Source organism: Liolophura sinensis, chromosome 1 (genome assembly GCF_032854445.1).
Source record: "Liolophura sinensis isolate JHLJ2023 chromosome 1, CUHK_Ljap_v2, whole genome shotgun sequence".
Lineage (NCBI taxonomy): Eukaryota > Metazoa > Mollusca > Polyplacophora > Chitonida > Chitonidae > Liolophura > Liolophura sinensis.
Window position 1 is genome coordinate 85,580,570 of NC_088295.1, and position 14,820 is coordinate 85,595,389.

The following is a 14,820-nucleotide window of genomic DNA, read 5'->3' on the forward strand; positions in this document are numbered from 1 at the left end:
TGCACCACTCCAGTTCGAATACGTAACAGATTAGAGAGAAGCTTCCACACAGACACCAGTGGCTTCCAGCGGTTTTACGTTAGTTAACCCGCGTCTCAAAACTGATTCGATTGCCTGATCTAGTAAAGATTCATCGTCGTTCCATGTCTCCACCTGGATTGAGGTAGGATCATAATTTGCTAACTTTGCTGAGGTACTTTGGAGTGATGGAATGTTAAAACCGGATCAGTGTCGCAAACATGATCAAGAATGTCTTCACAACCTCTATAAATATGCCAGACGGAATGGTTAAGAACACCGGGTCCCCTAACACAGGCAGACATTATAGACAGTATACGGCATGATTATTAAATCTCCTTGAAGACCGAAGGCACAAGCGAATGATAAAAGTCAGTGGGTATGACAAACAGTGAATAGAGAGTGAGATTTAGAAGCATGGGGATATTGACGGCAGTCTCACTAACATGGTTAGCCCAGATCACCATGGTTATTAGGAGAGAATAATGCTTGGAAAATGACAGACAACGTTGATTTATGGCACAAACTAGAAGGTCTGGTGCAACACCAGCTACACTGAAATGGAAAATCGTAACAAAGGAAGGGTTAACACTACTGACCAGTAATGTAAGGCTGGTGAATTTGGGGTGGGTGCCCTATTGAGAGAGGATGGAAAATGTAGCCTCATGATGTAGCCCAACCCTACGCTGGACAAAGAAGACTGTCCATGGCTCATCAGCAAAGTGCTAATTGCAGAACTTGCATCTCTGAGTCACTCAAATATTTGTGTATGGTCGTGTGTCAATTTGTGATAGTTTATTGCGAAAAAAAATCCCTGAACACTGAGGGGGTATAAGTAGGGGATATTGTATAGCCACATAAGGGCATAAGATGGGAAACCCCCCAGAGCCCCCCCCCCCCCCACCGGGGTTGTCATTAGCCTGGTGACAGAAGCCAGATAAGGACCCAGTGTCTTCCCATACAAATATATGCAGGGAAGTCGAGAATAATGCAACTGTCCGAATTTTCTTGCAACTGAAGCCATTGAAAGCTTGCAGAAAAATGTGATTTTTTTTTTCATCAAAATTGCCTGTCCATGTCAGGAAGCTGAGAGAAACCCGTCAGATCAGAGTGTGTCACCCTCGGGAAGGCCAACCGGGGCCATGACGATCCATATTCATAAGAGAAGTGTTGGCCTTATCGCAGACTATCAGCAGTCCCCACGACCGCCACCCAGTGGACACAGGACACATTTATCACCTCGGCCTTAGCCCCAGATCAGCTGAGCCAAATTGGCCAGCAGTATTTGTACATGACCTGTCCCACAACGCTGGAATGGAATTGTCACCAAACTTCCCAATGACATGAATTAAAGGCAAAAGACGATTTCGTTAATTTACAATTAGCCCCGAAGGACGACACATTCCTGAGGACAAAGCCCAGAAAGACAGTCCATCCCAGAGTCATGTACGCTTACAAATGGGACAAACGGATGCCAATGAGATGAGACACACAATAATAAATGACTTGAGATCTTCCGAGTGATAAATAACTGTGATTATTCAACTTTAAAACAACGGCTGACCCCAGAGCTGTGGAAATGGGCAATTCAAAATTCGCATCAACAAGACCAACTAAACAATGCGCTCGTGAAACTTTAACCCGAAGACAATGGCCATAATGTCTAAAAGAATATAAATGCAATCCATTTATAGTTCTCAAGCAGGAAAGCAAACAGAAAAGCACATGCAAAAAGATCACTAAGTACTTCCCTTTTAGTATCAAGGTTCAGTGTATTTTCAGTATGGGAAGGAGTTTGCATATCTGTCCATGTAGGTGTATTATTAAAGTTTCTTGTAAATTTTGTTTTTCCTTCATTTTCCGATTTTGTCTCGAACCCTTTATTTCACTGACCATGACAACACCTCAGATTGCACTAAAATATACTAACAGCAGTGGTACAAAATCTGTTGTTTGATTTTAACAATTTAGATTCATTTAAATATTTTCTTTGCACAAATCTGACATCTTTTTCAAGGTCAAACATCTGAATCCAGTTTCATCAGTCACATTGTACATTGTGTATCTAATTAAATTCACTACATCTGTCTAATATGTGTATAAATGTATTTACACAGGAGTTCATGATTCAGTTTATTTGATGGAAGATTATCGGTTTCGGTTTACATGTAAAAATTCTGTCTTTATTTGTGCAAAGAAAGATTCCACACTCTTGTATGCACCAATGAACGTTTTCTTCACAGTTTCAAACCTATATTGTTATCTCACAATCTATCATTCCAAAATGTCACGCATATTTGATTCATTCAATATAAAAACGTTTATGTGACAAGACTTCAGACAGAGTCAGCTTCATCAGTTTCATTCTTCCTTCAACTTACTCAGCAATTGAATAAAGATATGTTAAACCACAGTCACAGTCTGTCTGCAGCTCCTTATCTTTTGCAAGATTCATTCCAGATTTAAGGACCAGACGGGCTCGGAATTTCAAGATTCACTATTCATTCAAACAAGTAGTCTGGCCACATTCACTCACCATGCCAAGACCTGTTTCTCGATATCGCCTCCCATTATCCCAGACAAATTACCATATCAAGTGCTTCTTCTTATTTTATTCAGTATTTCCAGATTTAGAAGCCCTTAAAAACTGTGAGTCTGGGAGGAAACCGGTGATGTAACCCAGGGTATGGGGCAGGCTGTTCTAGCCGTCCTGCTACCGTAACAGGATCATGGAGAATGGCTGTGGCAAGCGCCAGACAGGGGCTGGATTGGCTTCCATCAGGAAATTGGTCAGCCAGTCAAGGTTCACTTGCTCTCCATGTAGGACTTTGGTTCACTTCCCTTCTAATGCTATTAAATGGAGCTGATGGAGGTAGCTAGCCAACATATCCAGTGTCTATAATCTGATTGAAATACACGGTGCAGTTTCAGTTAAAGAGCTCCATCATGTGAGGGAATAATTCGCATATGATCTGCCGTGACTGATTACCCTTGGTAATTGGCACTAGGCATGATTCAGGGTCCAGTCTATCAGCTAGATATCTTCATTTATCTCGAGATCTTCACTCAGCCATGGGACACAATAACATCTTTACAATGGTATTCACAAAATCAATTATTTTACAAGCGTATTCCCAGTGACGGATGTCATTAGACAAAGATTTGATTGCAATGAAAATAAACCGAAATACCCTTGTGTGATATGATGAAGAGTAGAGATGCATTTACCTAAAATGTTTTACTTATTCAGATAAGCAATTAGTCTCTATTATTAATTCATCACTTAAAATTTGATTTAAGAAAAACCTCCAAGCCAATACTCAAAGCTCCTTTCTAATGGAGGAAACAAGTTCTGACAGACATAATGCTGATTTATAGTAGCAAAAAGGGCAGTTTCAAATTTTAGATAGCAGATATATTTATCATATTTGGAAAGCTATTACACTGGTTTCCCGCAAGCTATGGGAATATTAAAGACACTGTGATATAGCCAAGGAAGAACCTTTTTTTTTAGGCTTCATGCTTTCGGGCTCTTTTCTTAGTTATTTCTAGTATTATGAACGCATCTGTAGTATTTGACACGAAATATACGGAATGGAATTTCCTTCAAACAATTCACGAGCAGCGTGGTTTTCGTTTACACTTAAGGCATCCTTTAAAAACTTGCAGAAATAGTTTGTTTTTTCATCAGCATGCCATGTCTGTCATTGATAGAGCTGGATTGTATTTTTGAGGCTATGAGCTATTAAAGCACAGTGCGTAGTGTGAGGCCATGATACAGCAAGTCAGTTACCTGTGGCTGGCACTGGAACTCCATTAGAGAGGGTCTGACGGACTGACGGATGGGTAAAGCCGGCCAGGTCAGTGCAGATGTGTCCCCAAACATCAAACGCTCATTATAGCCCCATCATTAAAAGTCAGCAGGGTGCGCAAAAAGAGTCAAAACCTCCTATAAATATAGACATCAATCTTAGGCACGCTGGCAGAATTCCATAAAAACAGTCTCACCTGGGTATGTAGGAGCACAGCACACCCGAGAGACATGGCTATCTCAAATGAAATCAGTAATCTCCAAATCAGAGCCATGACATAACCAATCTGCAGGCTTTCAGCCATTACGGGTGTGAGAAGTTAACCAGTGTCCTCAACATTTCAAGGTTTGGCCATTCCCCATGCTCTCCAAGGTACCATGAGGGAAGCACATCACAACCTAGTACTCTGGTGAACACATACGTGCTATAGACGCAGAAGTTTCTGTTCCACCCCCTACAGATAAGCATTGTCTCAAGTCTTATATGGTTTGTAATGCAGGTTTCATGATGTTTAAAACCAATGAGTAATATGTACAAGAGAGAAAGAGAAAATAAATCATATTTAACACTACAGGATACTTATCATATATCCAATTTGAACTCTGAAGAAGAGCTCCAGGGAAGGATTTTATGTTGCAGTTAGGAATCTTGTCTTGCTTCTTGATTATGGGGTGCTGTTTTTAAAAATGTGTCTCAGCTTATGAGTGTATATTAGTCTTGTCTGTTAAAAGAAAAAACAAGCTTATGATATTAACTAAAAAAAATGTTTTCAGTGTATGGGCCACACCATTGATTGTTTTATGGCCAGAATGAAACCTTTTTTCAATGTCTAAGGAGGGTAAATCATATTACACATTAAGATCAGAGAAAATAAAAAGATGAATTTTCAGTTCTAGTTTTATTCCATTTCTGGATTTTTTGCCTTCAGTTTGCCTGTAAAAACACAAAATAAAATTGGTGTGGCCTATATCACTAAATACAAATGCATTACATGAAGAACAGAATACACTGCAGACACAGATATTTCCTCACCACATAATAAATGAAGTACATGTAAGTGTTTGATCACTGATTATTTCATTGTTTACAGGAGAGTGGCTTCAGCTCTACAACAAATTACATTGATCTCAATGTTAATATCTCAAAAAATGAAGTCCACAGGGTTGAAACTTTGTACTGGTACAGCTTTTTGTATAACAAAAAAATTGTAAGTTTTAGAAATGGGCATGTTATGCAATCTAGAGAAAAAGCAGTTCAAGATATGTGCATGGATAAAAGTCATTTCCATTATCCAACATCAAAGTGCTGAGTTTAACTGCACGCTAAGGAAATGTCACCTGGGAACTGAAGGTTGGGGGCTCAAAGAGGCTGTATAGTTGTCACTTTCTCACAAGAACCATGTGGTAATATTTGGCCACAAACCATAAATATGGTTCCAGGCTACACAAATAGCTGGTAAAAAACCAACCTTAAGAGGAGTAACAAAATAGCTTAGTTAGCACTGGACTCTATTGATCCTGCTTTTCAAAGGTAGGGTATGCTTTGTGCTTTCTACTGGAACAAGCCACACACAAAAACCTCTCATTTTGGCCTCTCCAAAGGAAATTATCTGCCGTGATTTTAATGAAGGCATAGCAAAGGAAATTGCTGCAACGAGAATGAACCCAAGTCTTTCTTTTAGGAGAGTTCTTGTAGGACTGACATTGACTGTGGCTCATTCTGTAGTGCCTGAGGCCATCACCAAAGAACGAATGGAGACTCTCAAAAAATAACATCTCCAGTCTGCCAGACTTGTCATAACTCACAACTCCAATTAATTTGCAGTAATTTTCCAAAAGAAAATACTGAAAAAGGAAACATAGCTCAATATCTTGGCAAGTTTCATTTTTTACCTTTGAAATCACAAACATCCAACTTACTTGTAAAGAGAGCCTTCTAATATTCAATACTGAGCAAGCAAAACTCCATGCAATGACGCAGCTTTAAATTTCTAGCAAACGGTGACTAGGGAATGCCAATTAAATGGACAGTCTGTGATGTTAATGGTCATTATTTCCAGCTGGCATTCTCCTCTCTTTTATTTCTACAGCTTCCAATATCAATAACTGCTGTAGACCACCATACAAATTCCTACTGATTCCAACAATTTGTATGACAAATGTCAGGAGGCAAGTTGAGACCCCTCCCGTAATGTATCAATGATCAATTGTCACCATGTAAAGGTTAATATAGCCATGGCACTTAAACTGTCATGTCGCGCACAGTGATATAAAGGAAAGGTGTGCAGTGATGGATGTACCAGCATGGTTTAATTGTCACCTGTTAAGCAACCCGCAGCCCCCATCAGCCATGAAGGTGTGGCTCCCCATACAGCCCAGAGATTGGACACACCTGAGAGATCAAAAGCTGGATAATTGCCTGACCAGGTATCAACTACTGATACATCTGTTAGTTGAGACAATCAGTGTTCTGTGAAAGGTCATAAGATCGTCAAAACACAGCAGACACAAGATTTCTCTGTTTACTGGTAACCACAAATCACAGTCTAAGTCTCAAGTAAGTTTGTCACGAAAGATTGATAAAACAATGATGATTATTAAGATCAACTATGAACAGGTAACGTAGATAAAAAAATTTGTTTAATAGTGTTTAATATTCATGTGTTTTACAAACACAATTAAAATTACAATAGTATATAAAAGCAGCAATATCCTGATAGGATCTGTGGACAATTGTGGCAGTGTATTCATACACTGGTTAATAGGATCAGAAAACTTTCATATTGCTCTATTGCTCTTTCATATCACCACTAGTATTCAACACGTGCCAGCCAACAGCTCTGGTCATAAATTTGAAATCGACTACAGCAATGGTCAGCATAAACAATTATCCTGCATGTGCTGATCTTGATCTTGGAAGCCCTGAGGCTACTTTACCAAATGAACAAGCCACCCCGGGGAAGCTCCTGCTGGTCATCTGATCATTTACAGCCAGCTGTTCTGTGATGACCAGCACTGTCCACTACATCCAGAATTCTACAGTTGACCACCTTTACATGGTTCATAGTACACAGTAGCTGATTCTAATTGCTGACTAAAAGGGCATGATCTAAACCCATATCCATGTGACAAACGACCAGATAGTAATCAGGAAATTCAATTATGATAATTGATCTGCTGTTTGATTCTCATTTATCATGCTTTCTCAAAGTACATAGATCACCTTATCTAAACAATTAACATCAATGAAGAAAAAAGGTGCATTACTTTAATAAAAAGATAACCATGCAGCGTATGGAAATGAAGGTATGTTAAATATTCTCTAAAGATGCAGATGTAATCCAAGAGCAGAAGAAAACAATGGATTTCTATTTAGTGCATATTAAAACCTTGCTAGACAATTTTTTCAATACAATGAAAATGTATATTGTGACAATGAATGCACATACATACTGTACATAAAATGGACAAAATGCAAAATTTGAAATCTTAAAGGCATGCAGAAAAGCTACATGTAGTTATCAATACACAAATGTCATACAATTAACATGTAACATGTACAAATGTTGTACAATTAACACGTAACAGGTACAAATACAGACTTTGATTTATGTCATGGTATTTAACACAATCGCACAAATATCCCATACCCCAAGAAACAGTTCAAACAGAAGCTGATATACTTGAGATAAATGATTTCCACTTCTCCCAACCTCAATATCACGTGCAATAGAATTCTGTGTGTTAAATGTTATCCCTGGCTCTGGATTCTTGTCACGCTTGTTTGGTTACTGGCCCTTACCAGGCACTGCACTGACGTTAACCACCTTCCTGGACCAATTGTCTGGCAACTCTTTAGACAGATGGTCTGTGAATTAAAGCACAGGGGCCCAATAACATTTCCCTATTCCCAATAATCTCGCCTATTGTGAATCTTCAATGGGGCACAATTTAACTTAAGTGACCACTGTAGTCCATAGAATACAACTAATGTGTTGTAAGCTTTGACTTCAAACTTAATTTACGCAGGACTACATGTAAATTGAACAGGCTATAGCTGAAACAGTTTACAGACTAGACCAGGGATTAATAAAACTAGATTAGGTTAGAACAGTTTTTCTCTGGAACCCGCAGTAAGGTCTTTGTTAATTTAGGAGCTTGGATGGTGTTCTACACGGAGTAACATGGGTAAAAGTACCATTCAATAGCATTTGTACATCCAACATGTACATGTATAGTGTACATGTATAGTGTACATGTATGGTGTACATGTATAGTGTACATGTATAGCGTTACATGTAACATAAGTTATTTCTGTGACAGTTGCTGCACATACATGTACATACACTGCAACAATGAATCCACACATGATATATAGACAAAATGCCAAAATTTGGATGATGTGTACTTCATGTGTACATATCATCAGAGCTTGCCATGTTGTGAAAACTAATCGATGCATGTAGAAATAAGTACTTACTCTATCTGTGATGAACATTTGGTGAACCCTTAATGTGATGTATTCTATGTATGAGATAACTTGTATGTTGTATATGTATCCTGGGCATGATGTGCATGTATCCTATCTGACTTATCCTCTACATATCTCAGATGAGACATATCTCAAGTGATGCATTTCATGAGTGAAATATCTTGTATGTTGTATATGTATCCTGGGCAAGATACATGTGCCTGGTCTGATGTTTCCTCTATATAATATACATGTATCTCAGATGTTGTGTATCTCATATGTGATGTATCCTACATTGTTTGTGAGATATCTTGTATGTTGTATATGTATCCTGTGCATGATGCATGTGCCCTGTCTGATGTATTCTCTATATAATATACATGTATCTCAGATGTTGTGCATCTCATATGTGATGTATCCTACATTGTTTGTGTGAGATATCTTGTATGTTATATATGTATCCTGTGCATGATGCATGTGCCCTGTCTGATGTATTCTCTATATAATATACATGTATCTCAGATGTTGTGTATCTCATATGTGATGTATCCTACATTGTTTGTGAGATATCTTGTATGTTATATATGTATCCTGTGCATGATGCATGTGCCCTGTCTGATGTATTCTCTATATAATATACATGTATCTCAGATGTTGTGTATCTCATATGTGATGTATCCTACATTGTTTGTGAGATATCTTGTATGTTATATATGTATCCTGTGCATGATACATGTGCCCTGTCTGATGTATTCTCTACATAATATACATGTATCTCAGATGTTGTGTATCTCATATGTGATGTATCCTACATTGTATGTGTGAGACATCTTGTATGTTATATATGTATCCTGTGCATGATGCATGTGCCCTGCCTGATGTATTCTCTATATAATATACATGTATCTCAGATGTTGTGTATCTCATATGTGATGTATCCTACATTGTTTGTGAGATATCTTGTATGTTATATATGTATCCTGTGCATGATGCATGTGCCCTGTCTAATGTATTCTCTATATAATATACATGTATCTCAGATGTTGTGTATCTCATATGTGATGTATCCTACATTGTTTGTGTGAGATATCTTGTATGTTGTATATGTATCCTGTGCATGATGCATGTGCCCTGTCTGATGTATTCTCTATATAATATACATGTATCTCAGATGTTGTGTATCTCATATGTGATGTATCCTACATTGTTTGTGTGAGATATCTTGTATGTTATATATGTATCCTGTGCATGATGCATGTGCCCTGTCTGATGTATTCTCTATATAATATACATGTATCTCAGATGTTGTGTATCTCATATGTGATGCATCCTCCATTGTTTGTGTGAGATATCTTGTATGTTATATATGTATCCTGTGCATGATACATGTGCCCTGTCTGATGTATTCTCTATACAATATACATGTATCTCAGATGTTGTGTATCTCATATGTGATGCATCCTACTCTACATATCCCACACCCTTTACACAACTTATTTGTAGGTTTTTCAAGTAAGAGTGTGATGTATGCTGTACATCATGGCGTGTCTTATGTGTTATGTCCCTATATGTAATGTATGCTTGAAATGTCTGTCACTAACTTGGTCTCTCAACAGTTTGGTCACAAAGGATCTGCTGATCATTTGCAAACCATCTGTAGGGGAACTTCAGGAGATAATGAAGTAGTTAACAATTTGCTGACCTGATTTGTATGAAGTATCTGCAGATAACCTGCCTTGGATCTACCTATACCACAGTGGAAAATTCCTGTCTACGTATGTGACATACCAGGTGAACTGAGTGGATAAGACGCCTGCCATCAATAGTTAATAAGGAAACAGACAGGTCCTGACAGGAATGGTCAAGACGGCCCTTGGATCAAATCAAGACAGGACTGACCATTGCTCAGAATTAGTAAATTCCACACCCATGGACAATAGAGTATGGGATGTGACATCTATTTGCATTTCCTATCTGTCTCTTGTGAATTAAGCCATCTAGCATCCTGGTCCTTCGGTAGACGTTGTACTTACTGTGTTTAAGGAGGTCCAGGTGAGAGTTAGCCTTTGTTAACAAGACTGTCTGGTAGAAGATGATGACGGTCACATCAGGGGCGCAGATTACAGCCAACAGCCAGGTCACTTAGATCAGCTACCCAAGCCTTTCAGACACTCACCAACAGGGCTCTTCGGCTTGACAACTAAGTAAAAGTAGAAAAGGCGGATAAAGACAAGGATGGAAATGTCTTACACAGCGGCTCTCATCATGTTCACACTCCATTAAGTCATGGAATATGTAACCTTTGCCTCAGTCACTTAGTACAAATAACAAGGCTGAAATCATATGCAGATAAATGTAAGAATAAAGTCTGACATTAGTGAATCACTAGTTAGCCATAAAGGGCATTCAAAGTCGATAACCACAAGATCAATTTCCAAACAAGAAGAAACACCAGTTCCCAAAGTAATATGTAAGAAATAATACACAAATAGTAAATAAAGCTGGTAACATGTAAGAGAGAAGGAGTACTTCGTTTCCATGTATACCACAGATCTCCCAGTCGTGAAATACACCTACACACAACATTCTGGGTCTTATGGCACAAAACCGTAACCAATCAAATAGTAAATAAAGCCTGTAACATGTAAGAGAGAAGGAGTACTTCGTTTCCATGTATACCACAGATCTCTCAGTCGTGAAATACACATACACACAATATTCTGGGTCTTATGGCACAAAACCGTAACCAATCAAATAGTAAATAAAGCTGGTAACATGTAAGAGAGAAGGAGTACTTCGTTTCCATGTATACCACAGATCTCCCAGTCGTGAAATACACCTACACACAACATTCTGGGTCTTATGGCACAAAACCGTAACCAATCAAATAGTAAATAAAGCCTGTAACATGTAAGAGAGAAGGAGTACTTCGTTTCCATGTATACCACAGATCTCCCAGTCGTGAAATATACCTACACACAATATTCTGGGTCTTATGGCACAAAACCGTAACCAATCAAATAGTAAATAAAGCCTGTAACATGTAAGAGAGAAGGAGTACTTCGTTTCCATGTATACCACAGATCTCTCAGTCGTGAAATACACATACACACAATATTCTGGGTCTTATGGCACAAAACCGTAACCAATCAAATAGTAAATAAAGCTGGTAACATGTAAGAGAGAAGGAGTACTTCGTTTCCATGTATACCACAGATCTCCCAGTCGTGAAATACACCTACACACAACATTCTGGGTCTTATGGCACAAAACCGTAACCAATCAAATAGTAAATAAAGCCTGTAACATGTAAGAGAGAAGGAGTATTTCGTTTCCATGTATACCACAGATCTCCCAGTCGTGAAATACACCTACACACAATATTCTGGGTCTTAAGGCACAAAACCGTAACCAATCAAACAGTAAATAAAGCCTGTAACATGTAAGAGAGAAGGAGTACTTCGTTTCCATGTATACCACAGATCTCCCAGTCGTGAAATACACCTACACACAATATTCTGGGTCTTATGGCACAAAACCGTAACCAATCCATGCAGCTAACGTAAGCTCACTATTATATGTACTCATGACCCAGCTACTTATATTTTGTCTTGCTTAATTGTACTTGTATATGACTGTATTCCAAGAGACTTTTAAAATCTGTGCTTTGTGTATGTATCCAATGATATAAATGGTCACACATAACGTGTGAAATGTGGCCTATTGAGTTATGATTTTATTCTAACTGTTCATGTAAATGCTTAAATAATAGCAAATTATGCCCCCCCCCTCCACTCCCAGCACTCCCAGCACCATGGCTTAAGCATAATTAAATGTAGGTATAAACAAAATGCACTGATGTTAATTGCAACATAGCTGACATCAATGGTCTAGACCTATGTGTACATGTACTCAAATGCTGTGTTGTCACCACATTTAACATACAATAACATTTAAACCATGCACAGGGACCAGGCCAAATAGATGCTTAGTACACATGCAGAAGCCTGGTTTATACAGGAATACAACAGGCAGAGGTTTTGAGAGACAGCTGCAACAACAGAAATCAAAATACATGTACACTCAAGAATAAAAATTCAGTGAGTTTATGAAAATGTGAAAATGGTATTCCAAAGTAGGAAAAGTGATTTTAGAAAGAGTGATTACATGTAGGTGTCAATGCTTTCAAGTTCAGCTTGTGTCTCACACCAATTTTTCACCCTTCACCTAGCTGGTACCAATACACAGCATGGCTTCTTCGTATGGAAGATAGAAGATGATATATTTCTTAATGCAAGCTATACCAACTTTCTCCAGGGCTTCAAACTTGGCAGCTTGCAGGGACAATGACAGAAAAGGTTGATCACATCGCAGGCCAGATCTGATACCACAACAACCTGGCAGTCTACATCTAGTGACAGATAGCACCAGACTTGTTGCATGAGAAAGCAGGCCTTTCTTTCCATGAACAGGTATGAATTGCCACAATCAGCAAAGAAAACTGCAGTTTTACATCCATATGCAGATTCTGATGATCAGAAGGTACCAAATACTACAGGGTGTAAGGAGAGGAGGGTACATGGGTGTTAGAGCTAAATTATGACCAAGCAGTGAGTGGCGAAAGGTGCGAGGAAGCCTTATATGCCAAGAACAGCACAGAGACATGGATACTGGTGGTACCAGAGGAGAAAGGCACATGGGTCAGACCCGTTATCACTACATCGTCTCTCATCCGTAACAGGCCTGCGGAACTTGCAAAATGAAGGATTTTGGCGTCAAATTGTCTGTCCGCCATCAGTGGTGATATACAGAGTGGAAGGCGTCGCATCCACATCGCACAGTCACACGGCACCACTCTCACGGGACACTGGGGTAAGCACACAATTTAGTGGCACTCTTACAACCACTAGCTCCTCCCTGACAAATTGAGGCACAAAAGTCATCATTTATTATTTGCCTAAAACTGTCCCAGCTGAATGCCACCAATTCAGCCATTAACAAGTCTGGCGACAATGTGACGAACACGTAGACGGATTTAGTGAAAACAATCCCCCTCAAGCTGCCTACTGATCACTCACAGCATAAACCCACCTATCCACTACCACATTAGCTACCGTGTTTAGGCAGTGCTAAATAATTAAACCTATGTCACTTGGATTGATAATTCTAAAATATATAGAACACAATTCATTCTTTAAGGTGTGATCCGAAGCTAAGCGGCTTACAGAGATTAACACTGGAGGTCACAGTGTGGATAATGATGCACCATATGGTAGCTACTACATACCACCATAATCCGAACATGTTAAAGTACTAAGTGCATGGATTAAAACACAAATACCTGGCATGAGCCAGATGACAAGAGACATCCTCATACAAAACTTAAATCAGGTCTGTGATTCATCAAATATGCATTCAATTTCAGTCATATATGTGTATAATTCAAAACTGCATCATAATTATGATTGATAAACAAAAAATTTAAATTAATTGAATCATGTCGATAAAATTTTAATTCAACAGATTTGTGTCTTTAATTAATGTTAATCTCTTAGTCTTTATCAAATAGGAGGAAATAAAAGTTGTTGAGCATGAAACCGCGTTCAGTGACAAGTATACAGAACACATAATGTCTCCTATAACTGCTGTATAATACAAGGTCTATTTTTATACAGATGTACTGTACCTAAAATATATATTCCAGCAAATCCTCTTCTTGTGACTCCTTAGATACTTTGTGCACTTGCATGTATCTGAAGGAGACAAAGAAATTACAAGTAGTACAAAAAAAGGACGGGATGTACTTCTTTTTAGTTATTAGATCTTTTCAGAGAATCAATACATTGTATCATTACTGTAAACATTAAAAGCTAAAAAGGCCTGTTTCAACTTATCATTACAAACATATATAAATCTCATAGCCTCATGTTTTTCTTTTTCTGGAATAATATTTACATGTATATTTGTGGGCAATTTACATTTCTGTACAAAATTCAAGTATTTTTATAAATGGACATGTGATCAAATTAGAATTTTTTTTAAATTTCCACTATTCTAGATTGCATGTAATTTTCTATGCTGAAATGTCCAGTGTGAAATATGTACAAAAGCAACTAGAAATGACAAATCATTTGTGATCAATGACCCCCTTATTAGAACAGACCCACAAGAGTGTAAAAACCCCACCTATGCCCACTTCTTTCCGTTTCCCAAGGGGATAGAAGTAATGAGCCTTCCCCTCAACCCTAACCTTTGTGCCCTTTTTCTAAATCCACTGTATTGCCCACTTAGGGTTATTATCACATAGGGGAACCCACAGTACAGAGACAATGCTTTTAGCATGAAATCATTGACACCTTGGTAATATATTTATCAAACATTTCAAGATGTCCACCGTATTAACATAATTAAAAAGGAGCCTAGACATATTCTGATAAGACTTAGCAATGGTAGAATGGAATATCCTTGTCTGTCTTATTATACTGGACATGTGAATAACAAAGAGCTCAGACACTAATCC

General features: G+C 38.3%; 1 protein-coding gene across 2 annotated transcripts in view; it reads right to left on the reverse strand.

Moving 5' to 3' along the window:
• Positions 1-14,820, reverse strand: part of LOC135461920 (roundabout homolog 1-like) — a 224,465-nt gene that overhangs the window by 155,105 nt on the left and 54,540 nt on the right. For both annotated transcript variants that reach the window (XM_064739205.1, XM_064739206.1), the window contains exons 2-4: positions 13,987-14,053; positions 10,334-10,500; positions 3,812-3,967 (exon numbers count right to left, since the gene is read on the reverse strand). The gene's annotated coding sequence lies outside the window, so the exon portion shown is untranslated. The remainder of the gene's footprint in view (positions 1-3,811; positions 3,968-10,333; positions 10,501-13,986; positions 14,054-14,820) is intronic.